General features: G+C 44.4%; 1 protein-coding gene across 3 annotated transcripts in view; it reads right to left on the reverse strand.

Annotated features, from left to right (window-relative positions):
- ADARB1 (adenosine deaminase RNA specific B1) overlaps positions 1-24,415 on the reverse strand; it is a 61,432-nt gene extending 37,017 nt beyond the window's left edge. The window contains exons 1-2 of one of the 3 annotated variants that reach the window (XM_040069295.2): positions 24,348-24,415; positions 5,034-5,070 (exon numbers count right to left, since the gene is read on the reverse strand). The gene's annotated coding sequence lies outside the window, so the exon portion shown is untranslated. Of the gene's footprint in view, positions 1-5,033; positions 5,071-20,453; positions 20,521-21,285; positions 21,394-24,347 lie in introns of those variants that run through there. The other 2 variants (XM_040069296.1, XM_040069297.2) reach the window with 2 other exon arrangements.
- Between the last annotated feature and the right edge of the window lie 1,966 nt (positions 24,416-26,381).

Genomic DNA, 26,381 nt, shown 5'->3' on the forward strand with positions numbered 1-26,381 from the left:
TTCTGACTACAAAAACCTTTCTTTTCCTAGATGCATTAAAAGCCAGCCATATCAAACAGGAAAATACTATCTAAATGTATGCTAATTTAAGTGGAGCCAGGAAAAAGTACACTTTTAGTCCTCTCCTGGTTTTTAAGTATTTAATTCCTGTGGAGTTTTTAAAAGATAGGAAGAACATCAGAAGTACTTAAAAATGCAGCAGCCAACACAACAGAATTTGCCTTTATTTCCATAGGAGACTACTTGAGAGATTTTTAGGTAAATGTTAGCTATAGCAAGTAAACACTATATGAGAACTTAGATATAATCTGCATTTCTTCTGTTCGAATATCCTAGGTATCGACCGCATGCAAAAAAAGAGTTGTGGAAGACCTTAAGAGTTTTCTTGGTTTATTCTCATTACTGAGAGAAAACCTAAATACGTCTCAAAAGAGAAATTTAGCAGCTAACAACACTTTACATTCAGCAAATGGCATATATGCAAAAAATGCCATTAACCTGAGAGATGACACAGAACTATTAGAAAACAGTGTAAGTCTGAAAGCTGCAGTTTTAGAGAAGCTTCATATTTGTTAAAGTCCTCTCCTCCCAAACTTTGAAAGTCAAGTGAAATAAAACATTGGGAAATGGATCGTGCTCAAAGTATTTCTGACAAAAAATGTCAGTATTCCTTATGAATCCAAAGTGCAAACACTGAAGCTGCACTTAGCAAAGAGGTTCAAGCTTCACCTGAAAACTACATTTACCCCCCCCCCCACCACCCCTCCCCAGAGTCCTTTGTTCCAGGATTTCAATGCAGCAATCAAAGCCCTACCTCTCCTCTGGGATCGCTTCATCCTCCTGCGTTTCCAGTGCAGTCGGGCCACGCTGCAGAGGTTCCCCATGCCCAGAGCCATGGCTTCATGTGATGCCATGCACCCCTACCACCCGTGCCACCCCCTCACCCCCTTCCAAAGCAGTAGCAGGGTATTCCCAAAAGGAGGATTATCCCTGTGCTTCCACTGCCCAGCCCCTGGAACCCGGGAGTGCACTGATGCACAGCCCAGTGAACAAAGATGAGTGAAGGATGCAGCTCACCCTTACTGCCAGAGGCACGTGACAATTAACCCTTCATCACACAGAAAGGGCAAGGAAGCACAGTTCTCTTAAAAGGACTAGATCAAAGACATCCTCACTGCTAGGTGTGGAAAGGCACAATTAATTTTATTTTGTTATTAATAATGGAGGGCAACTTTACTGTCTTGTAGCTCAGAAACAAGGACAGACTCATGTTTCCATTTCATATACTGCCTCAAAAGGGACAGAATGTGTTTGGAAATAGCAGGAATACATAAATATGCCAATCTCAAATATACTTTAGTCACAGATTTTCCATGCAAGGGTTTCTATCGGCCCTGACCAATAGGCCTCCCATTGTCAACATTACCTGTGGTATTTTCCAGCCTTTTCATAAACTAAAAAGTAACATGTGACTTTATGGGATAATCTGCTATCACCCTTTTTCCCCCATCTGAGTGACCAACAAACATATGTTCATCCTGTAGGTCCTACAGATGATCAGCACAGGCTGAGGGCTGCAGCTATCCTTTAATCCTGCCCTCAGATTAAACATCACAGGACAAAAAAGCACTTTCCAGCAGGGAATGCCTGCAGGGACAAGCTCCACAGGTTTCTTCAGTCTGTTACTACAGAGATGAGATTTCTCTGACCAGTCACCTTCAGCTGCTCTTAGACCTTTATTTCTCAGTATATCAGGAACACAGAACATAACTGCATCTAGATCATCTCTGATGGATGACTTACATGCACCATCATATTTTGACAACCATCTAGGGATGGCATTCTTTGAAAAACATTGCCACTGGCACCTTAAATTAGCAGTACTTCACTAACCAAACCCAACGTGCTGGAGCTCACCACTGGAACTGGGTTGATGTACTAACAAGGAGCTCTACCTGCTGGCACTCATTCCCCAGATAAGAGCCTTTATATCTCCAGACTGTGATGGAAAGCAGAGACTGAGTGACTGTAATTATTTTTGTCTGAAGCCTAAGCACTAAAAGCTTCAAACTTCCCCACTTCAAAGGAAGTAGGGAATCCATAAAATTTGGTGTAAAGACTGAAAAAAGACTTCTTCAGGTCACCTTTGTAGCCCTCCTCTCCAAAGCAGCTCCTAACTCTCCCAACCTCTGCTTCCCAAGGCAGTGACTCTCGGCTATGACACTCAGGAAGGAGGCCTGAGACAAGGCCTTGAAGAATGACAGCTTTGAAGAGAGAAAAAGGTCTCTAAAATATGACTGTCATTTAAAGAACACACACAGCGCATTTGGGAGAGAAACCTGGTGACCCACTGCAGGTGTAACATTAACAATAGTTTTAGGAAATAAAAAAATATCATAGAACCAAATCACAGGCCAGTGGTTTGAGTTGGAAGGGACCTCAAAGCTCACCTCTTTCCAGCCCCTGCCATGGGCAGGGACACCTTCCACTAGACCAGGTTGCTCCAAGCTCTGTTCAACCTGCTCTTGAACAATTCCAGCAATGGGGCAGCCACAGCTTTTCTGGGTCTCACCACCTTCACAGAGAAAATTTCCTTTTCACTTCTTATCTAAATCTCTCCTCTTACAGTTTAAAACTGTTTCCTCTTCTTTTATCAATCAGTCACTCTCCCTTTTCTTTATAAGCTCCCTTTAGGCACTGGAAGGTCACAAAAAGGTCTCCCAGAGCTTCGTCTTTTCTTCTCCAGGCTGAACAAACCTGTAATAACCAATCTGTAATATGTATGAAGTTAAATATTCAATATCCTTAAATATATTATAACATCTGCATGACTAGACAAAAGCAGGTTTAAAACCAAGTGCAAGGAAGTAAATGCTGCACACAGAACAAAACTATGGCATTCAGTGTTAATGTGTGTGTTGGAAGCAGTAAATCCCATAACATCCTGTATTTCACAGATTTGACACCCACTGAGGCATCAAGGAGAAAATGGGCTGCCTTCTCGCTAAAGAAAAAGCAGTTCCCAGGTGGAATTTGGGACTTACCCATCTCCAATACTCCCATTCCACCTGCATCACAGAACCAGGAATACAGAGACACCACACAACTCAAGCATATTCCACCCAAATCCCAGAGATAAACTAACCCAGGTGAGATCAGAAGCAACACAGCAAGACTGATGGAAAACTTCAGCTTCTCCTCAGTTCTCCCCTCTCACATCTAAGGAATGAAGCCAGTCTATTTTCCATGGATTTTACGACTTGTGATAGGTGGAGTTTTGTGATGAAGGATTTGTGAGCCCAGCTCAGGGACCCTGCAGCTGTGAGATCTCTAGTTCCTTCCCATCAGGTTCCCTGGCAGCAGGAGGCTTGAGGCCATGCTGCAGCTCCTATTTTACATATATATAAAGCATATTTATATACACCATATATCATATGATAAATTTTTAAATTGAAAATATCCATGCACCAAAACATCCTTGAAAATCTCATTTACTGCTAGATTTGGCCCCTATTATCAGCTTACTTTACATACTCTTTGAAGAAATACTTATATGCTGTATTTTGAAAGCACTTCTAAAGATTTTTTTTTTTTTTGATTTTTTGCTCCCACAAGCAAGTTGAGTATTTTTCAAGCACAAGGACAATATTACAGGCCAACAGCAGTTTTCCTTTTAGCTTTGTGTATTTCAGCAAGAATGAATATAAATTAGCATCACTGCTAGAATTAGTAGAGGTTTAACTACAGGCTGAGAAGCTGCTCTGCACAGCAAATTCCAGATCCAGAGCTGCTGGCTGCATACTGGGGATCCCAAGAGCTCTGATATGTACCTCATAGCAAGTTCATTGGTCGGCTTGGAGGCTATTCCTCAAGTGATTAAATCCATTCCAATAGCACCATCTGCTGTTACATAAATAATTTAAGTTACATCTATTGTTCCCTCGACCAAGGAAGCTTAGAGCTCTGCTCTCAATCAGAAATAACTTCAGATGTTTGCAGATTTATTCCTTTGTCTCTAACCTTCTTATCAGATTACTGTTAGGACTGAACATCTCATTTTTAATGTATTTTTTTTTTCCTGAAGGACTCCTCAAGTTAAGCTGCACCATGGGAAATATAGGTTGGATATTAGGAAAAAGTTTTTTACAGAAAGGGCGATAAAGGACTGGAGTGATCTGCCCAGGGAGGTGGTGGAGTCACCATCCCTGGATGTGTTTGAAGAAAGATGACGTGGCACTCGATGCCATGATCTAGTTGAGGTGTTAGGGCTGGGTTGGACTCAGTGATCTTGAAGGTCTCTTCCAACCCACACATTCTGTGATTCTGTGTGTGAAGTACCTGTAACTGTCAGAAATGTATTTATGATGTGCTACCAAGGCAAAAGTGCCTGTATTCAGAGAAAAATATTGAGCAGCCTAGCCCTCCCAGTAAGTAATATCAATATTGTCAATATCATTTAAAAGATAAATGATACAGCTAACCAGTGCTAAGGAAAATAACAGCTAATTGGAAGAAAAATCTAAAATATTTTTAAAGGGGGTTAAAAGAGACTCAGACATCTTGAAGCTATTTCATTAAAAGAAAAGAGACATAGAGGTAGGCTGATGGTTGGGATTAGGAGACTGACTTAAAATTGGGCTTATTTCCTCTTTTCCACCAAAATCAGTTATTAAGCTTTGCTCAAACACTCTGCAGACTCTCAAGTCCTACATGCCAGCTCTGCCTGTTTACTTTGTTAATATGTATTGGGTATAAATTTGCACCCAGAAGAGCAACTAAGTTTTTGTAGTATCAACTTGATACCCTTGGATAATTCTAACCTGTATCCTTGCTATTTTCAAGCTGCTGATCTGGTAGTTGTGAAGGGATTTAGATTCCAAACATAAACAGAAGTCACAGATAAAACAATAAGGTACTAAATAAGTGTTCAAATACATTAAGATGAAGTCTCTCCTCCTCCAAGTTATGAGCCAAATGCATCAATCAGAAAACAAGAGAATCTTGCTCCATGTTTGCAAATACAGTGTGCTTACCTTTTTAACTATTGGAGACATATGCTGATTCTGCAACCTGCAAGAAGAGGAAATCCAGTCAATTGTTTGGTTCTTGAAAAATTTGTGCATTACAAATGGCAACTCCTGACTTTAAAAGGGACAAATTTCTTATTCTCCAAAAATAAATGGTCCATATTACAGATGCACAGTCCCAGAGCCAAGTCTTTTGTAACCCTAGCAAAGACCATTCTGGACATTTCTGGTAGGGCAGGAAAAAAATAAAAAAATAAAAAAAAATCAAGTCTCAAGGTGGCTGTTACTGGGGTCTCAGAAGAAACATCCCTAAGGTTCAAGCAGTCATGCAGTGGAACCCAATCTACAATCTCTGCACCTTCTAGGAGAGAGGGTCAGCAAAAATGCAGTAAATAATGGTTTAAAACCAAAATAAACATTTGTGCTATTACAGCCAACTTATTCCAAAAGCAAATCCAGAGTTCTCCTCTTACTAGATTTTTTTTTAATTTACATATTCAGATTTTATTTTTAGGGATTGATTTTAATCTATACAAAAGGCCCCTCATACAACAACCCCCTTTCCAAAGACCGCTTTCTCGATCCCACTGACATCAGACTGCATTCTCCTGCAAAAGAGGAAAATCCCTCAACTACCAGGAGTGGGGTGGAAAACATCTGGCAGATGTAGGGTAAAACACACAAACACCCATTTTTAAGGTCTCTTCCAACCCAAACCATTTAGTGATTCAGATTCTAAGGAGGATACAGGATAATGGGGATGCTGTGAGCAATTTTCTTTCCATGAATAGGCACAGCTGTTGGATCAGGAACAGACAGCTTTAATTTACCAGACGACCTCCTAGTTCTAAAAAAATACTGCTGGGGCCTTACCAGTGTGAAGAGAAGACTACTCTCAAACAGTTCCAAAAATCACAATCACACAGCCCACGAGAGGGTGCTGGTACCCTGCAGAAACTTGCACTGAATTCGAGTTACACAGAGCTCAGCTACACAGCACAACCCCATGGCTGCCCACCTCGGGTCTCAAACTAATTTGGTCAAAAAGGGACCTGACACAATATTTAAAGTCCATAAACCAGCATATTGCATCAATTAGATCCCAGCTTTTTTTAAACATATTTCAATTTCTCAACACTTCATCGTGGTATTTTCCAATAAAAATAAAAAGATTAATGTAAATACTACACTGATCTTAGCATAAAGCAGGAAAAATGCCCAGAATACTCAGTTCAGAGTCAAAGTCCCAACCTAGTGTTCTTATATTCACAATAAAAACTTCCAAACTCTTGGAATATGAGCTATAAATTAGGTGTGATGTGGAAATCCCATATTTGTGGCAACAATCACCAAAAATGTGTTTTAAAAACAAGGTTTTGATAATTCTCTTCCTACATGGGCACTGTTTAAAGTTACAACTAATCTTGAGAAAACACACTGCTAATAGTTTTTAACTAAGTTTTTAACTAAGTTTTTTATATTAGTATATCTTTGAGTTAATTTAGATTTCACATTATCTTTCTTATACACAACATTACTCCAGTCGATAATTCCCTAACAAACTAAAAACAATCCATGAAAACTGAGACTTTAAATATACCACTGAGTACCAAAAGTCCTTACATACTGACAGCTGCAGTGAGTTTTACAGAGAAAGAACAAGCCAGGGTTAAGAGGTAGGAAAAAAAGCTTATCTTAGTAATGCTTTTTGTTATACTGTGAGCAATAAAGACAGGTGAAGGAAAAACTGAGACTTTCAACACCTTAAACCAGTAAAAACTCTAAATAGCAAATAGAAATACTATGTTATATATATACTTATAATACTATGTAATATACTATGTTATAAAAGCCAGGAACAAAGCTCTGATCTTCAGCATGTCTTTCCTGGCTCTGTCCAGTGGCAAATGGCTATTTTGGGGCTTGTTCAAGTCATGACACATTTCCCCAACACCTTCTGCAGAGAGAACCTGCCAGAAGGGATTCCTTTAGGAGCTCAGCACTTTGCCACAGCATCTCCGTACTGCTACCTTGCAAAAAATCCAATAAACCAATTCTTTGTCCCTTACTAGTGAGTTAATTTACCCTAAAAAGTTCACAAACACGTCCATGATTTCTCCCAGGGCAGCAAAGGATACTTGAAAATTATCTGAAGGGCATGACATGTTGGCCATAGGAATATCTTGAAATGCTAACTTTTTAAAGATCAGCTGAAATTATTTCAAGGCAATGAGAACCAAAACCGACATCTGAGGTACCACCTGAAGACACAAACCTGCAAAAATCACTCAAACACAAACCAACAACTTGGAAGCACTCATCACTCAGCACCAAGTCCTATGGTCAGGATAAAAAAACACCACTTCCAACCTTTCTGTATTTACTTTCCTATTTATCTTACTTCTCACGTGTTGAAAAAGAAAAGTAATCTGTTGATGCATGACAAAAACCACAGGTATGTTAAATCCAGTGGTGTTGAACGGTTTGGGCTGGAAGGGCTCTTACAGCTCATCTCAATACAACGTCCTGCCACGGGCAGGAACACCTTCCACTAGTCCAGGGTATTTCAAGCCATGTCCAACCTGACCATGAACACTTCCAGGGATGGAAGCTTGTCTGGGCAACCTGTGCCAGGGCCTCACCTCCCTCACAGGGAAGAATATCTTCCCAACACCTAATCTAAATCTCTCCTCCCTTAGTTTAAAGCCATTCCCCCTCACCCTATCACTACCTGCCTGTTTACAGTCACTCAGAGAATGTGAGAAAGAAATGCCTTCAAGCAAGACTTTGCTCCCGATCCCAGAAAAGGATAGTGTGAGGCTCCAGTAAAAGACATGAGTTTAAGAATTGTTGGACAGTGCTCTCAGGCACGTGGTAGGATTCTTGGGGTGTCCTGTGAAGGGCCAGGAGTCAGACTCCATGATCCTTGCCAGTCCCTTCCGAGTCAGGATGTTCTGTGATTGTGATGTGACTTCTTTTTTCATACACCAACTCACGAATCTCTGCCATAAACTATAAACACAGTTCAACAGCACAACTACAGAATTGGTTTTTCCTTTGAAAACATTTTCCATCTAAATATGAAGAAACAATTTGACATCTATGATGTACTTACTTCAGTTTATCAGTCTGAATCAAAGAAATAACAGCCCAAATCTAATCCACACTCCCTACAGCCCTTTCAAAACTGCTCATTTAAAATCCTAAAGTAAATTAAGAAAGGCTAGCTACTGAGGACCACAATGGAAAAAAAAAAAGTTTAGGAAAAAAAGGACACGTGTTGCAATTGGAAAAAGAAGTACAGTTTATACATGATTCAAACTGTCAAATGCTTCACCTTCCCTTGATATAAAATAAACTCTTTTTGAACTTATAAACAAGTACTTTTTATATACAAGATACTGAAACAAAGTTCACTGCCACTTCAAAAGCTATGAAAATTCAGCAGCTATTCAGCAACAAGGAATCCATGGATTAAAAAAAAGAGAATGCTACTCCATACCTAAGCTTTTACTGCAAGAATCAAACAAAAGTACGTTCATTTATTCTAGAACACACAATTATTAAAAAATGTTAAGGAAGAAACACAGTTATTTTTCAAACATTCTCTCACCAAAAATGGTTTCACATATTTGCATAGTATCAGCAAGAAACTCTTCACTTCTAACTTTTACTTCTGCCATCTCCTATGCTTGAAAAATTGTATTCACTGGTGAACTGGTACATTTGGGATCCTAAAGCCTAAATACAAAATTCTGATACTGAAACAACATTGTTTCAAAATCAAAGGTTTTCATGCCACTCCTCTATTTACAGGATCGTCCCATATAAGAACAGTTACCTTAGAAGAGAACGTGATTGAAGCCAAAGGAATTATTAACATGAGCAAAATTACCATACATGTCTTCAGGGGAGCTTAGGCTTTAATCTCGTTGATGATTTCACTATAGCTAGTGTTTAAACATTTACATTACTCGTTTAGCTGCTTTAAACATTAGTCAAACTGAAACAGTCCAACAGCGCAACCTCCACACCAAGGAGCAGCTTTTAAAAGGCAACAGAATTCAAGAAGTCAGTTGTAGTTTCTCTCTTAGGTTTTAGTAGTTTTTAGACAACAGCTAAAAAAAGAAAAATAAGCCGTAAATTTTTTACTACAGACAAATTGTGGACAAGAATTTACGCTACAGGAGCAGCAGAGACAGGACAACCCACTCATCCCACCACGTTGACCGGTTCTGACACTGGAAGATGCCCCACTTTGGAGCAGGTGTTGCTGCACCAACTGATAAAACTGCTGAAAGCTCTTCTCAATGCTACAACGATCAACCAGGATTTTCAGCTCAACACATTCAAAAAAAAAATACCTGTAAAACCTCCTTCAAGGTTATTCTATATATGTGCAGCACCTACTAGAGGAATGCAAATCTTTCTTCCTTTGAACAGCAGCAATATTTTCCAGCCTTCATAACAAGGCAGACTTGATTCTTTTCAGTCTTACTCCCACCCTAGGGCAAAGATTAGATGCAAGTGAACACTTTGTACTTAGCATTAGTCTTCAAAAAAATCCTCAGAAATCAATGTTTAATAAAAAAAAAAAAAGCCAAATAATTATCACTCAGCTTAACGGTGCTCAAAACCATGAGATTGTGTAGTGCATTGAGGACATACAAGCATCTTCTCTGGCTGTTACCATGGGAAGTCACTCTCCACAGCACTTCAATAAAATTTATTGCTTCAGGAGTGCCAGAACAAGGCACTTTATTCCCAGAGCTCTGCTTTCAAAGACAGGCTGGGATGGCTGTGCCACTGCCTCCAGCCTCCTGGTGTAACAAGAGATTGCTGACAAAGCTGGGAGACAGACTGGGAATTAGCAAGGCCGGGATGAAGGGCACAGTCTAAGCCACGCCTGCTGTGATACACCCTTCACCAGGAGCTCCCAGACAGTGCCCACAGCCTCGAGGACCAGAGTGATTTATTCCTGGATTTAAAAGCAGAACACTGAGAGGCCAAGTATTACCTCTCAGCACCTGACAGAAGACAAGTGACAAGACAGATTTAAACCACCCCATCGCTGAAAAGATCCAAGAGACAAAGACACATCCACACAAATCACTGCAGGAAAAAACATCTTATGCAGCCCAGACAACAAATTTCTTCAATTTTGTTGATGAGAGGCAACTTGACTGCAGTATTGCCCTGAGATGAAGATAAAACAGTAGGAGAGGATGCTGCAACTTCAGTAAAAAGAGTTCACTAAGCTAAAATGCACAAGCTGTAAACAAGGCTTAACACAGTCACTGATTGTGAAGATTTCTTACAGTCTCAGAAGGGTTTGGGTTGGAAGGGACCTTAAAGACCAACTTGTCCCAACCTCTGCCACCAGCAGGGGACATCTTCCAGGGCAGGGACACCTTCCACTATCTCAGGTTCCTCCAAGCTCTGTTCAACCTGGCCTTGGACACTTCCAGGGATTGGGCAGCCACAGCTTCTCTAGGCAACCTGTGTCAGGGCCTCACCACCATCAGAGCCAAGAATTCTTTCCCAATATCCCATCTAATGCTGCCCTTTGTCAATGAGAAGCATTGTCAATTTTCCACTCTCCTTCCTTCATTCCAGGCCCTTGCCTGAAGTCCTTCCTCAGCTCTCTTGGAGCCTCTTCAGGTACTGGAAGGGGCCCTAAGGTCTCCCCAGAGTCTTTTCCACCAGGGGAACACCCCAGCTCTCCCAGCCTGAGTCCAGAGCAGAAGGGCTCCAGCCCTCAGAGCATCTTCAAGGCCTCCTCTGGACCCACTCCAACAGGCCCAGACTGTGCTGAGGATCCCAAATCTGGAGCACACAGTACTCCAGGTGGAGCCCCATGAGGGCAGAGGGGGAATTTTGGGCTTATCCTTTGACTCCCAATGTCAACCATTCTCCCTCTGCCTGCAGCTCACCAAGAGCTTCCCCCATGGGAGATACAGCACAGACTGCATCTGCTGCACACAAAATGCCAGAAAGCACAAACTACACCAGGGAAAAAAAAAAAAATCATGGATTGCACGAGTGCACCCAAAGCCAGGGGACCCACCAACAGTCTTTTTACCAAGCTTAATATTATTTTGTAAATGTATGTTATGCATGTAACGTGGAAGAGCTTTAGAGCTCTTTATTCCTTTAGCTTTAACTTGCACCTTACAGCAACTCCACGCACAGAGAAGTTAAAAGACTGTGAAAGAAACGTGAATCACACTGTTCTCCCAACAAAGGACTGTGTTAGCTGGAAAACATGTTTCCAGGTGAGCTGTTTTCTGGCTGCTTCTCTATGGCTATTAATTTTGTGCTTCGGGCAGAGCTGGAGACCACAGAGGAGTGATGCAGGGATGGGACTAGACCACAACAAGGACTCGGGACACATGGTGGCTCTCACCCCACCACATCAAAAAAGGAAAAGACACTAAGTATCCCAGTGCAGCAGGGAGCCAAAAGAACAGTGACTGCATCTTAAACAGAGTTTTCTTCTCCTCATAGGCCCACTCTGAGGCTGTCCCAGAGAGAGAGCATGGCAGCAGCAAGCTAAACTAGAAGCACCCCATGTTTATGACTCAAGTCTCACTGACAGTCTGCATTTCCATAGTGGTGACTTCCAGGACTTTGATACCTGTCTCATCCATACAACGTTTTAGGAAGAACAAGCTGCTGGACTTCTAAGAATATCAAAGTGTTACATTTCACTTTTGCAGTCACATTTCTGCTTTTCACCAACTAAAATATGAGGAGATTTGAAGAATTTCAAGCTAACTTTTGATGCACCTTGACTTCCCGCCAGTTTTCTGAGATCCTGGAAGCCTTCCTCAGGATCTGGCATGCAACTGGCTGTCAGGGATCTCTCTAACTAAAGACTGACTCAAACCAGAGCTGCAGAGCTGCTCTGCCTTCCAGAGCAGTTTCTTGAATTATTCAATATCAAGTTACTGTATGTTGGAGAGGAAAAAAAAAATAAAAACACACACACACAAAAAAGCAACCAAACATGAAAAACAACACACCACCAACCACACTTATGGTGCAAAATCTGAGTGCCATCACCACTCAGGTGTGTGGGCAGAGTGTTTGCCATCACAGAATATTAGACACTTTTCAGCCACATTGTGCAGAAATGGGACTTACCAGCTTCATATTCAAGAAACTGTGACACATCCCAGAGTTTGACAAGACAAGCAAGGAAAACACCCAGAAGATTGTGGATAGGGCAGGAGGTGAGCAACAGAGAAGGAAGATGCTGGTGTGACCAGACACAGGTCAGCACCTGTGGCCTACGTTACTCACACTTGGAATCACAGCATCACTTCAGTTGGAAAATACCTCTAAGATCATTGGGTCCAGCTCTCCACGTTCACAACTGAATCCTGTTCCCAGGTGCCAGATCTACACGTCTTCTGAACACTTCCAGGGATGGTGACTCCACCACTGCCCTGGGCAGCCTGTGCCACTGCCAGGCCACACCTCCAGTGAAGAAATTTCTCCTACTAGTCAATCTAAACGTGCTCTGGCACAACTTGAGGCCATTTCCTCTGGTCCTGTCACGTATTTTCTGAGATCTACCCCTACCTGGCTACAAGTTACTGTGAGGGAGTTGTAGGGAGCAATAAGGTCCCCCTTGAACAAAAACCACATCAGAGGGCAACTGGACCAAAACTTGTGAGTGTATCAAGGCAGTGACTCAAGATTACATCAGACAGATTTGATTCCCCTCAAGGCCTGAGATGTTGGGAGGTAACTCATACATTAATTTAATTAGCCTTTTTGAGTTCAGATAAAAATTGATAAATAACAAAAGATGTTAGGTTATCTGAAAAGCTGAGTATTAAAGTTGCTCCTGATAGCCACAGAAAACAAGACAAATGGGAGTTGAAATACTTATCTACTAAATTATTTACACAAAGTAGCCCCAAAGAATCTCCCAGCAAGACAAAACCTGAAACTATTCAGAGGGGAAAAATTAATGAGTAAGTGATGAAAGTTCCAGATCATAGAATCCCAGACTGGTTTGGGTTGGAAGGGACCTTAAAGCTCATCTAATTCAAAAACCTGCCATGGGCAGGGTCACCTCCAGCTATCCCAGTTTGCTCCAAGCCCTGTTCCACCTGGCCTTGAACACATCCAGGTATGGGGCAGCCACAGCTTCTCTGGGCACCCTGTGCATACGTGACTCTGCCCAACTTTGCTACCTCTTGCAAATCAGCATCACATCAAAGCAGAGGGCAAACAGAAAAGGACTACAGGGTGATACACGGCACAGGGAGCTTGAGAGAAGTACCCTAAAGAGCTGCTCAGTCTAGAAGAACAAATCAGAGTCTGACTGTACAAATACAGGGGGAAAGGGAAAAAGAGAAACAATTATCACTCCTGGAAGGGAGCACTGTACAGAATCAAAGGCAAGAAATACTCTCTGCTTTTCAGGCAGAATTGATACATGCTGCAAATGTTGGCAGAGCAAGTACACTGGATTAGCCCCAAGCACATCTATTCTTCTACAGCCTTCCAGAAAACCTGTCTGGGTGGCCCCAGAAGGGCAGAGCTGCCACCTTTCCATGTGTGCCCCAGCCAGGCAGCAGCCACCACCATGAGCTGTGGAGGAAGGATGAAAATTCCTCGAGATACCAGCCTTCACCTGGGACATGGGGCACTTGGCTGTGATTTTGCTGGAGACCAGATTTGTGTCTTCCCTGCCCAGTTGTATTTCCAGTCCAGGCAAAAGCAGAGCCACCCAAGATGCCTGTTGCCATCCTCCCCACTCACAGAGCACGCACATACCTGAACCACCACCACATCATTCCTCTGTCTCTGCTGCTCCCAACACCTACAGTAGCACATGCATAAGGTCCAAGGATGACCCCACCAGAGGTCTCCAAGATTTTAAAACAGTAGCAGATTACCAAGGAGACCAGCACTGCTTCTGCACAGACTGGGGTGGCATCTTGCTCCAGGTAACAGGATGGAAAATCCCCATTCCCCTGGCACACCAATCCTGGGGAGCAAATAATTCAAGACATAACATTTCCTTCAGGTTCAGGACAACAAAACCACAGAGATGAAGAACCATTTAATGCCATCAAGACTATTTAAGAGCTCTCAGCCATAGAAGCAAAGAGTCTATCAGTTCATATGCCAAAAAAACTTCATGTTGAGTGGAATTTGGATTATGAACCTACTTTAGTGACCTTTTGCTGTAGTTATTTTTAGACTGAAGTTTTTATTCTGGACAAAGTACTGAAGATAAAATATTATACATATGCATGCATTTTTAATATATGCACATAATGCATGCATTTTCTGTGAATAAAGAAGCAGCTACTGATTCAGGAATATACTGAGTTGGCTGTTCTCTCAAGGATAACCTATGCACTGTGAACATGCACTATACAAGACACCAAAACTTAGCTCTGGGAGGTGAAATCCTCCAATAAGAAAACCAGCAGCCTCCTAAGATAGATCCAAAAGTCATTTATTCAGAATTACCCCACTGCATACACACCAAAGTGGTATTCACTAGCAATGCTGCCAGGCCAACTGCTGGAGCAAGAGGTGGGTGTTTGTACGCATTTTAAGTACCACTGGATGTAAAAACACCCATTAATACAATTCTTGCATTATTTTGTATTTTTACAATTAATGCTCGATTTGGACTACAGCAACACACCAAACTTAGACAAGAAAACACTAGAAGACAGCAAGGAAGGTCTGTGACCCAGGGAGATGCACAAATGCCAAAGCCATAAATAATGCTGAGGAGCTCTGCACTGAAAGCTACGAGAAGAAAAATTCCTTTCCCTACTTTCTACCACAGCACTCTAAAAGCTATGACCTTCAAAATATTGGCTATTTTTCTTTAGCTTTAAAAGCAGCCTGCTTCAGCTAAGCTGTCCTACAGATCAGGTGATACTCTGGCAAGATAGCAACAGTCAATAGCCATATTCCTCAACAGAGCTTTTATTACAATAATCAAATGTTGTACTCCCAGTTCCTTCCATATTCACTGAAAGCCATCAAGAGCAGTTCCTCAGAAAATGTTCTCACAGCTATCGGGGAACCTCACTTAGGTCTGGAAAGCAAACTTGAAAAGAAAGCAAATCTATTGAACAAAGGACTGAGGAAAGAACATGTTGAAAGGCAAACAAGCCACAGCTCTTCTTGGGGTTGTCCTGGGCAGGGCCAGGAGTTGGACTCAATAATCCCTGTGGGTCCCTTCCAACACTGGCTATTCTATGAATCCTGAACTTGAAAAAGGCTTCTGCTGAAAGCCAGCAAGGGCATCACAGATGCTGAGAGAAGCCGTGGGTGTTCATACCCACAGGGCTGGACAAACTGGCCCCAAAAGCCCTTCTCTGAGATGAGATGCTGACTGAAACCTGACTGAAGAGCTTCTGTCTCAGAAAAGCCACATAAGGAGGCCAAAGGAGATGGAAAATAAGCAGTGGGGTTATGAATACTATCCAGTAGCACTGAGTATTACCTGGGCTGCAAAAAAAAAAAAAAAAAAAAAAAAAAAAAGCCAGCTAGCCATCATGATTTGAAACACAGTGAGGAGAGAAAAAAAAAGGACAGAGCTATAGGAACACTAGCTATGTTTATTTAAGCCATATTTATTGAAGTTGTTAATAAATCAACAACTATTATTAAAAAAGCTATAAAATATAATTTCTATAGTATTTTATATAACTGGGATGTGCCAGGAGCAGGAGGGCAGGACGAGCTCTCTCTCTCCCAGCAGCAGTGAGCACCCGCAGCCCGGCGGCCCCAGCCCCGCTCGGTACCACGGAGAGCTCCCTCCTTCCCTTCCTCCCTCCTAAAATGGAAAACCAAAGGTTTGCCACCAAACAGCGGTTTTCCCTTCCAAGCAGGAAATAAAAAAAATCTAAGACTGTATCTGAGGAATTTGTACACAGAAAAAGTTCTCTTGACAGCACAGAAGTTACATGCATGAGGAACGATGCTGCTGTCCAAAAATATTAATAAATTACCACCTTGGCAATAAACACAAGCCAAAGCTCAAAAGCAGTACTTCATTTCCAGGCAAGTTCATTCATAGATCTTACTAATAGTGAACCTGAGTCCTTTAGGAACTCAGGAGCAGCAGAAGGAAAAGCATATAAGAAGATTAGGTTAATACTATATTTAAGCATATGTAAGGACAGTAAATGAAATAGTGATTATTCACTCATTTAATTCAAGAAAAACAACCACTTACTAAGAATAGCTTTCAGGGGATAAGAGAAGATAAACTAGGCTGCACCAGGGAAAAAAGATCCGACAGAGCTACAGTAGTATTCACTATCCCTTGTTATCCATAATTGTCAGTACTGAGGTCTAGGGAAATCAACTTTGATATAAAAGCATCGAACAGGGACAAGCTACCCAAAAGTTCCCAGACTAATGTACCCTTTGCACTAGTTGGGAAGCCTTCCCAAGACATTATCACCCTCATGGAAAACAGCAGAGTTGTATTTAACATAACAGATGTTTGCAGGAGTTTCAAAGACACAAGGGAAAACAGATTTTACGGATTTGATGGAAGGACCTGACAGTCCTCGTGAACTAGAGAGGAGGCTACTGGGCTTGAGCTCCCACCAGTTCGAGTATGTATGGTAGATTATGGAGTGAAGACAGGATTGTCTCCACTTTCACAAAAGCTTTTTCTGGGAGACTTCAGCCCCTTTTTGGCAGTACTTTGTCAAACGCGCAGGCACACACTCCCAACCAGATCTTGCTGCTTTTGCTTGCATCAGCTGTCTCATGTTCTTGAGGGATGCTAATTCAGTGAAGGGTCCCAATTTAGCTTCTTATTAATCAAACTCTGAACACTCATTAGCAACAGAAGCACAATTCAATCACAAACTTAAAGGCAGTGGACATGCCCCTAGACCTCATCTCTGCACTCACCCTCCTCCAAAGGGAGCCTGTGCAAGCTCTCCCACCTCAAGCACAGATGCGGAGACATGCAGGAATGCCACAGAATCTTGGAATCATCAAGTCTCGGAAAGACTGCTAAGACCATTGAGTCTAACCAGGTCCACCAGTAAACAATGTCTCTATGTGCCACATCTACATGTTTCTGTAGGCTCAGAAGCATGTTCCCAACTCCAATTAAAGCACTGGCATACACACCCAACCCACAACTGCCAGGATCACTGGTCTGAGTTAAGCATTAATTTCCAGCTCCTCTTTGTTATCAAAACACAGTATCACATGACATCAAACTGCAGAACACCACTTGGCACTGGTGAGCGGCGGGAGACAAAAAGCATCTGTAAAAATATCACTACAGGAAGGTCTGTATAATGCACATTAAATCCCAGGAAAGCCTATCTGCTCTTAGCACTCGGAAGATGGCTTTGCTGGCTGTAAAACTGCTTCTAACCAAGAGAGGGGCCACAGCCCCAGAGAAGACATCAAAGCCACCACGGCTGAGAAAATACAAGCATTGTGCCACACAGTTGCTCTGAAAAGCTTACAGGTCAAAAACAAGAATACGTTCTAGTCAAGCTGGAAAAGATGATTCTGGTTTAACAGAGAATAATGACTCTGCAGTTGCCTGTGGCCCCACACGTGTGAACAACACCCAGACTTTGTGCAGACTCCACAGGCAACACGTCCAAGGGGCTGCAAACCTGCAAAGAGTCAGCATCCAAAAGGTGCTGTTCAACCAGCTGACATGTTTTAGCTACCAAAATTTAAGAGAAAAACACTACTTGTCTTCTAGATTCAGAAGCTATCGTGAAAGAGATCTCTCCCTACTTAATAAACCTTGGTAATATCCATACTGTGGAAAACGCCCATGCTACAAAGTGCTTTCCAGGTGTAAACTTGACCAAAGGCTATCAGGGTTATAAAAGTGAGTAAGCATCCAACAAAAGAGAATTTATCTCCTCCTCCTTTGATCTCCCTACTTGTGCATATCAAGAGCAAGCTTTAAAACCTGGGCAGTGGAGGAGGGGTATAACCCTGGTTCCCTCACAGAGCCAGCTTTATTACAAGTTCCTCCCAAACAATGACCAATTCAGCCATCGGCTTATATTAATTCCTCTCATTTTTCAGATTTAAATATACCACCACTGATCCTTTATCTTTGGCTGTGAAAAACACAGCAACTCTAAGGCCAAAAGCAGCATTAAAATGTGTTGTCTTAGTCAAGTTTTGATCAGAATGCATTTTTTCTTCCTATCTTAGGGACTGCTCTAAGGTTCCACCATCTAGAGGGCTGTACTCTTCCCTCAGACCAAGCTACAGAGGTGTTTTCCTTCAAAACTTCCCCAAGTCCCTGGTAATTTCTGTTGTGTAAATTTCATAATCTGTGGTCCAGACCTTGGCATTTATATTATCCCTAACTGGAGTCTTCCACTAGAGTTGCTATATTTTACACTTATTTTCCACCTAATCTGGAAATTTTATTAATGAAAACATAGAGCTAATGACACATTTTAGTTAAGGATCCTACTCTGCTCTTACTGAAAGCCATCTAAAGAGTTTTAGAGTTGTTTTATTAAGCACTCAGTATCTGTGCTCAGTATTTGAAAAATTAAAACACAGTTTGATACAAAATAGCCTCTGTAAGGTTTTATAAAATCTATATCTGAAGAAAGAAGTCAAAGGTATTTTTCCCCTCAAATAGTTTTCCAGCAGATCATGCACAAATATTAGAGCATAATTAAGCAAGGAAAATGGCAGTGAAAATTTAAACATAAAGGCTCATTTGCTAATAAAGTTGAAGAGCTGAGTAATTCAACCTAAATCAAAATCAACCTCATTTCAGACACACTGAACGCTTTCAGCAGAAGCCCTTCAGAATGGCAGAGGCAAGTATTAACTACCTCTGCAAATCTCAAAACCTACACAGACTAAATGGGGAAAAAAATACTCCTAGCTGAGGCTGCCACATAATTCCTATGTAAAAAACTTTATATTCACATTACATGTGACAAATGAAAGAAACTAGCATTTAGCATATGTGCTTGTTCTCTTTTTGATCAATTTTTAAACAGTTTATCTCTTTTCAGAGCTGGTATGACAAAATTAATAGCAAAAAGGAGGAGCCATTGGTAAACTGAGTTAGGAACAAAGCTAAAATGACACTGGTATAGTACTCATGCATAATTTTACCTAAGGCCCATTATAAAATTGTTTATGCAACTTAAAAGTATCATAACAACAAAAGCACCAGGCAGCAAAGTAATTAGAAAGTACTTTCTGCCATGCAGCACCAAACTCACTCCCAACTGAGGAAGATCTCTACTCTAAATTCAAAACATGGTATATTCCTCACATGTTTTCTCCAAATAAGGATACTCAGGATACTCTTCATCTTACCTAGGTCCAAGAACTCCATTCTGTTAAAATCTCCCAAAAATTAACTACATCAAAAAATTCCTCTGCAATCTGCTGAGCAACCCTTCCTTTTGCATCTCTGCCAAAAGCACTCTGCATGGAAAAAAACTGACCCTGGTGCTTTCCTACACCTATAAAAGGACATTATTCCAAACAACTGCAAGAGCCTTTATAGGGAAATGTAAAATCACTTCCCTTGTGCTTCAGCCCCCAGGAGCAGGGTGAGGGACTGTACATAAACATTTTGTTTTCTTCTGTCACCTACAATGATGCAAGAGTGCCTTTTAGATCACTCCTCTCCACTGTCACAAAGCAAAACAAAGGATACTTAGGAAATAAGAACCTACCTTTTGCTAGAACTACTTATGAAACTCAACCTCCTGTTCTCACTACCACAGTGAGACACTACCTCTGATGTCCAATAATATCTGCACTCCAGCAACAGCTTTTCTTTCAGCAGAGCACTCATCTGAGATTTCCTTCCTCACAGATCCTCATGCTCACACAACTTCTCAGTACTTACCTGTGACATATCCACTCTCTTGACAAACGTGATGGACTTTTCAAGGTGTTGGCCGATTTTGTTCAAGGGCACTGACAGTGTGATGCCAGGCAACAGGAAATCAAGCTTAGAAGCACAGGAAGACTGCCAGAATTCCCAATAAAGACGTTTTTTATTAGGCAATCCTGAGTCAGAAGTACAGACAGCTCTCCTCACTTCACTGTGAGACAGAACCACAAACAGACCTAGCCCTGGAGCATTGGCGAAGAAATTTTTCCAAAAGAAAAACAAAGCACCCTTCCCTCTTCAAGCACATAAATTTTAAAATATAATTAAAAAAATAAAGATGTAAAGAAAAATAAAAACGTAAAGAAAGAACACAACCCACAAAGACAAAACCAAAATACAGTATATAGCTCTTCTTGCATCAGAGCTCCCTGGCACTTCCACGGATGCTCAGTTTCACACAGAAAAAAGCTCAGTAACGACCAGCTTCCACCAACACACACAATTAAGGAAAGCAATCCGACACCGCCAAACCCCTCTAACCAGGTGATACTCACAGAGGAGCACTCTGGCAGGAGGTCACAGGCACACCCCGGCTGTGCTGGCAGCGGGCTGGCTGTGCACTCGAGGGGACAGCACTGAGTCACAGCCCTGGGCAGCCAGCACTGACTCAGCCCTGCGCCCCTGCTGGGAACAGCTCAAGGTAACCCCGGCAGCTCCTGTGGAGGTGATGGATTCCCTTGGCTTGGGGGCAGACACACCACAGCTGACCCGGAGACAGAGAACAGAAAAAGATCCCGAATGCCTTTGCAACCAGACATTCTTAAGAGGATGACTGTACTGAGCATCCTCTGAGCTCCCACAGTAATAGCTACATGGGTTTCTTTTTTTTTTTTTTTTTCTTTTCACCTTAATTATTACTTAAATGCACACATGTGTTGCTGTTTTGGTCAGCTACAGCCCCAAACACTCACATGTGCCTCCTCCTGCCAGTTCCCAGAGCCTGCTTGATGATCTCTTTAAGAACTTAAATTGCAAAAACAACCACTTCTCATACCTACCATACAAAAACATTCACTAAAAGGATTTAAAAAATGTTAAACAGCAGGAAAGAGAAAAAAAAACCCAGCCACACTGTCTCCTAACAGGAAAGAAACTTTTGCTTTAAAATGCCATTTCACTTGCTTACATAATCATTTCACTAAGGTTTGTTTTTTTTGTTTGTCAGGCAGCATTTCTACTATAAAGCTATTTCCTTTAAAACCAGGACACATAAATAACAGCGTCCACTGATAAATACAGCCCAAACCCACAGTTTCAATCTTCAGTACTTGAATGTAAGCTGAAATTCACACTGCAGCAGCTGGATGGCCTGAGTTTCAAACATACCAAATGCTTACTGATTGCAGAAGTTGCAGAAACATCAAGAGCTCTGGTCTCTCTTCGTCAGACCAGATATTCTCAGACATCCAAGCAAAGACCCTCAGGGTCCGGCACTGCCATGATTTCAAACACAAGAGGCATCAGGAAACAAGGTTTGCCTTCCTAACAAGGCACTCACTGCAAGCACCTGAAGACAACTCATTCCAGCCTCACCTGAAACCACCCTGGCACCAACACACAACCCAGCCCTTGCAGCAAGAGAAACGTTCCCCACTGGAAGCGCAACCAAAACCTCCTTGAGTCACAGGTGACACCTCAACAACAATGACTGCTGAGAGGGCACGTTACACTCATGTTACACTCCTGGTCTGTCCCACGGCTCTCTCACAGCAGTGTTTGCCACCACCCTGTTTAGCAGGAACCCCTCATTCCCATGCAGAATCTCTGACCAGGCGGCTGGGAACAACTCCAGGCAGCAGTCTGGGCTTTGCCAAGTGTAGACATGAGTTTGCTAGGGAGGAGCAGAGCCTCACCTGCTCCCAGTTCCAAAGTGTCTGAGATAGTAAGCCCAGCCATTTAGGTTTTACTCACTTAAACCAAAACATGAGTGGCTTTTAAAAGAGAAAAAATACAGCCCTCTTTAGTTATAATAAAAGTTCTCCAGAAGACCTTTGTGCTCATAGCAAGCCAGAGGCCTGCCACTGAGGACTTATGGAACTGCATTTCCATTCCCAAAACACATACAGCCCACAAAAGGGCACTAAACTTGCAACTGAGCAGACAAATCTGGATAACTGGGGGCAATATTAAAGTGGGTTGGGGTCTGTGAGCACAGTGTGATCAAAGCTATGAGACACTCCGGTTTCAAACACTGAGCACAATGGTACCTTCTCAGAAAACAAGTGCTCATAGAGCAAACACCCCTCCTGCTGAAAATGTTGGCTATTTTTTCACTTTCAAGCTGAGGAGTCAGTGCTCTTGAATGTCAGCAACACAGAAAAGCCTTGGCCAGCATGCTGACTGCTGAAAACATAGTCCAAAAGGCACGTGCACATGAGAGACTGAGCCAATGCTCAACCATCACGCTCTGATAAACCACACAGTAAAATGTGAGAAAATTCTTCATGCCATCCTCGCATGTCCAGAAAGCAAGAACGGTGCACTCACACAGCTGCACCCTGGGACACTTGCGGAAGGAATCCCAGGAAGGACCAGTACAACAGGGGTCACACCCGAGCTGCTTTCATGGAAAACTGTGGACTCAGAGCACAGATAAACGGGGCTCTGTGCTGAATTCACGGAAGGCAGCACCTCAGAGCAGGCACAGTCACCTGGCAGAGCCCACTGCTACCCATCTCCATACGAGCACGGATTTCATGGAAAAACCAGGACTGCTCAACCTTGGGTTGTCAAAGGAGCAGTGGGAAGCTTTTCTGTGCAGCTGTGCCAGCCCTGAACAGTGAGGGTTACTGAGCCTTGCCTCTGGTCAGTGCATACAACCACACAAAGTAAGGGCCAAGAAACACAGTTCACTGCAGAAGAAAAAAAAAAAAAGTCAGACAGAAGATTTGGCAAAACCCCCAGAGGCATCTATCTCGGACATCCCAAAAGTAACAACAGTCATTCAAGATATGCCTTGTTTATACTACAAGGCTCATTACACAGAGGCCTGACTATTTTTAGAGGTAGATATCGCTGCAATTGAGTGCTAGATAAACCCAAACAATTATTTTAAAGGGGTATTCCATCACTAATTATTCTAAACATCTTGTGCGTCGGGGGAAGGTTGGCCTGCTGCCACTCTCCAGCATAAAACAGCTGGGAGAACAAGGCTACAACTTCACTCTCAGGAGAGACAGAGTAACTCACAGCCAGCAGGGTGCCTGGAGATCCCAACAGCTCCAGTCAGCTCGCCACCACGCAGATAAAATAAAAAACAGTATGAAAAGAAACCCTAATATTGTTTATGCTAAAAAAATACATGAAGTTGGTTTTTTCCTTTATATTTGGTATTTCCTTTCATTTTTACACACACACACACACACAAAAAAAAAAAAAAAAAGTAGATAAAAATTTAAAAAGACAAAAGGAAAAAGAAAGCCCAGGTCAAACACCAGCGTGACTGATGGGGGCTCATCCATTCTGTGATTTCCCCAGCTTGAGTGCAGTCCTGAATGCTCTGTAGACCTTCTCTGCCATGATCAGTGCTTCCCGCATCTAAGTCCTGAGGGGTACAAGGTGAAGATGGGCAGAGAGCAGGAGTGGCTCAGGCCAGCGGTGCCCCTCGGCCACCAGGCACCAGGTGCCCTTCGGAAGCCTTTTATTTCTGTTGTTCTAAGCAAACCAGACTTTTAAAAGCACAAGCACAGACCTCACGACTGCAGTTTTGCTCCAGCATAGCACAAATACAACCGAATCCCAAAGGAACGAGGAAACCCACCGGGGGCCACGGCAACAGAGGGAAAAGGGCTCTGATGGGGTTATCCAGCCGGGAAGGAAAGGCGCTGGGATGTGCAGCCGCGTTTCACGCCCGAGCTGCTCTCCAAGGACGCGCCGCCTCCCCACTGCAGAGGGCGGGCGGCGGTGCCGGGGGCGGCCGGACCCGGCGACGCCGGAGGAGCACGGCGGCGGCTCGGGGGCTACGGGGAGAAGGGCAGGGCAGCCAAGCTACCCACCGCGGCAGCGGGTGCCGGGTACCGGGGGTTCCCCGCTCCCGCGCTCCCCGCGGCCCCGGGCGGCCGGTCCCGCTGCGGAGCTGCCCGCCGGGGTCGGGCGGCCGCAGCCAAACTTCCCGCGGTACCGCCACCCCCCCAAAAACGGCCTCGACTCCGCCGCCGCGACCCCTGCCCGGGTGAGCCCGCCCGGGCGCCCGCCCCCGCCGGGAACGGCCGGGCCCCGCTCCGCGCCGCACTGCGCCCCCGCAACGGCACCTCCGCCGCGGCCCGGCCCGGCCGGCCCCCGCCGCCCTCAACAGGTGCGGGGAGACCGGGCCGACGGGCACCTGCCGCCGCGTCAGGACCTGGACAGGTCCCGCGGGGCGCTGCCGCCGCCGCCTCGGCCCGGCTCACCTCTCGCCGCGCCGCTGCCCGGGCCCCGCCGCCGCCGCTCCGCCATGCGCGGTCCGGGCCGAGCCCCGCGGCGGCCCCGTTGCGCCGCCGCCGCCGCGGCTCCGTGCGCGCGCCGCCGCCGACGTGCAGGCCGCGCCGGGCCGGCCAGCGGCGCGAGCCCCGCGCGCGCGGGGGCGGGGCCGCGGGCGGCTCCGTCATCCCCATTGGCGAGGCTGAGAGCGGGCGGGGGCGGGGCCCAAGGCGCTCGCGCGCTCGCGCGCGGCGGCGACGGCAACGGGGGGCGAGGGGCGGGGCCGGCCGCGCGGAGGAGCGGCGCTGATTGGGCGCGCGAGGGGCGGGGCCGGGCGGGGGCGGGGCCGAGCGGGGCACGGTGCGCGCCCCCCCCGCCCTCAGCCCGTGCCCGGGCAGGGCCCGCCCGCTCCGCCGGGACACGCACCCGCACACCCCGCACCCAAAGGGTCCCGGCAGCACCCCCCACGGGGCCCAAGGACTGAGCCTCTGCCGTTCCAGCGTCATCCTGGATGCGGTGTCCGAGTGCATCCCACCACGCCAAGATGAGAAGGCCACACAGTGTTTTGCAGAAAGCGGCGGGAGATCCCCACCCGAACACCATCAGTAAAGTGCATCAGCGCTTCCACCACGTGTACGGCTCTTTATGGGTGTTAGGGCTTCAGCCTCCTGCGGAAAAAGGGATCCGAAAAGGATTAAACAACTGCTTTAAACCTTGGCTGTTTGTGACAGCAGGCTTAGAACGGAGGCATCTGGTCACCTAGGGAGCAGGTTTCTGACTTGCATTTTGCTTTTGACATAGAATCCAAGAATTCCAGAATGGATTAGGTTGGAAGAGACCTTAAAGCTCATCCCATTCTGCCCTCTGCCATGGGTAGGGGCACCTTCCATTCTTTGCACCAAGCCCTGTCCAAACTGTCCTGAAACACTTGAGGGATGGGGCAGCCACAGCTTCTCTGGGCAACCTATGCCAGGGCCTCACAACCCTCACAGCCATGAATTTTGTCCCAATATCCCATCTAAACCCACTAAATGTCAGTTTAGAACCACTGTAGGTCATTGCAGTTTAAAGACACCTGCAGGTCCTGAACCAAGCTCAGCCCACGGGATGCTGCAGGACGCAGAGGAATGCAACGCTGGCCTTGCGCTTCCCAGTTTTTATGGCTCAAGAGTTTTCAGGCTTGCAGCCTGATATCACTCCTCATCTCTGCTCATCAGAGCATTTTCATCATGTCCCAAATCTCATTCCTGGCCACAGCTGACTACAGACATCAACTGGTCAGAGAAATCTTAACTTTCCCTGATTTCTGTCCCTTTGAGGTTACCTGACCACCTTTTCAGTGAAGGAATCTTTCCTAATATCCAATCTAAACCTCCCCTGGTATAGCTTGAGGCCATTTCCTATGGTCCTGGATATGTGTTGACACGTGTTGTTGCATCAACCACTTTGGCATTACTAAAGCTTCATGCTGAGAACTCTCTGTGCTTTCTCACCTGTTTCTCCAGGGTGTTTATGTGGTGACACCCACATTCCCATGTCCCTTCAGTGACCAGCGCAGGCTCCAGGTGCAGCATTGAGTGGCTCGTGGCTTCTTCCTTCTCTCCCAGTTCCTGGTGGGGTAAAGATCCCTGCAGAGTTCAAAGGGAGGGCAAAGAGGACCAGCACAAAAGCCAATGCTGCAAACAACAACCTATTTTTATACTTCCTTCTCTCAGGCACAGCCCTTCGCCTCTGCTCTGCTCAGGAGCAGCAGCACCAACAGGCAGGCAGCTTTTGGCTGCTGATCCCTTCACCTCTGGGAATGCCTGTCTGTGTTTTCTTATCCTATTTTAAGCTCAGGGAATTTAACACTGACTACTGCATTTTTCCCCTGCCTTACGATCAGCAGTGAAGCCAGGAAACAAAACCACTTTCCTAAGTTCCACCTCTGTGTCACCGGCCAAAGCGGTTGCGTCCCACCAGGATGTTGGGAAAATCACTGCCAGACACAATCCTGTGCTCTGGGATGACCCTGCCTGAGCTGG

Source organism: Hirundo rustica, chromosome 7 (assembly GCF_015227805.2).
Source record: "Hirundo rustica isolate bHirRus1 chromosome 7, bHirRus1.pri.v3, whole genome shotgun sequence".
NCBI classification, from domain to species: Eukaryota; Metazoa; Chordata; class Aves; order Passeriformes; family Hirundinidae; genus Hirundo; species Hirundo rustica.